Genomic DNA, 867 nt, shown 5'->3' on the forward strand with positions numbered 1-867 from the left:
CAGTAAGATTTTCAAGCTGCCAGGTCCAGTACTCATACCAGAGTTAGCCCATGTGGGAATCCAGTGCCTTAACCACCACACCACCTACTCACAGCAGTGCTTCACTTCTTAGCAGAGTCATTATTTAAAAATCTTGAAGCTACATTGGTGGCTACACGGCCCTCACCAAGAGTCAGCACAAACCACTAGACAGAAGAGTGAAGTCATCTGAAATGAATCAGACTCTTGAGGCACCACATGGCTAAAGCCTTACTTGCCATCCAGGCAACCAGAATAGAAACTACACAGCTAAACCAACCCTAAATGTAGATCCAAGGACCCTTGAGCAAATAAATTGGCTAGTTTTTAGAATACTTAGTTTGTTCCTTACACAGAAAATGCTAAACAATACATTTAAGTCCCAGCAATGTTTTTAAGAATATTATGTGAGGCAGAAAGTCTTAAATACATATCAGATACAATCAATAGACCGTTACAGCCATGTGTAATGCCTTTAAAAAACATACAGAGCAATTCTGTGTACATTAGTAGATGAACTTTTAAGATTTTTACATCCTATAAGTCTCTGTACTTAAAAAAAAAAAAAAAAAAGGCTGCAGATTGCCTAGCAGTTTTGTCAGTGGACTATCCCATGGCTGATCACAGTTCGAGTACCAGGCAAGGTGTCTTAAAACTCACTATGTATATGTGCATGCATGCCCAAGATCTCAGAAGGAGAAAGGAGAAGGGACTGTGGTGTGACCATGCCCCCTAGGGAGAGATTTCTTACTTTCCCTATCACTATTTTGATCTCTCTCTGATGTGCATATGTGTACTAAGGGAAAAAAAAACTACACACACACACACACACAAACACACACACACACA

Source organism: Tupaia chinensis, unplaced genomic scaffold, assembly GCF_000334495.1.
Source record: "Tupaia chinensis unplaced genomic scaffold, TupChi_1.0 Scaffold145225_1, whole genome shotgun sequence".
Lineage (NCBI taxonomy): Eukaryota > Metazoa > Chordata > Mammalia > Scandentia > Tupaiidae > Tupaia > Tupaia belangeri.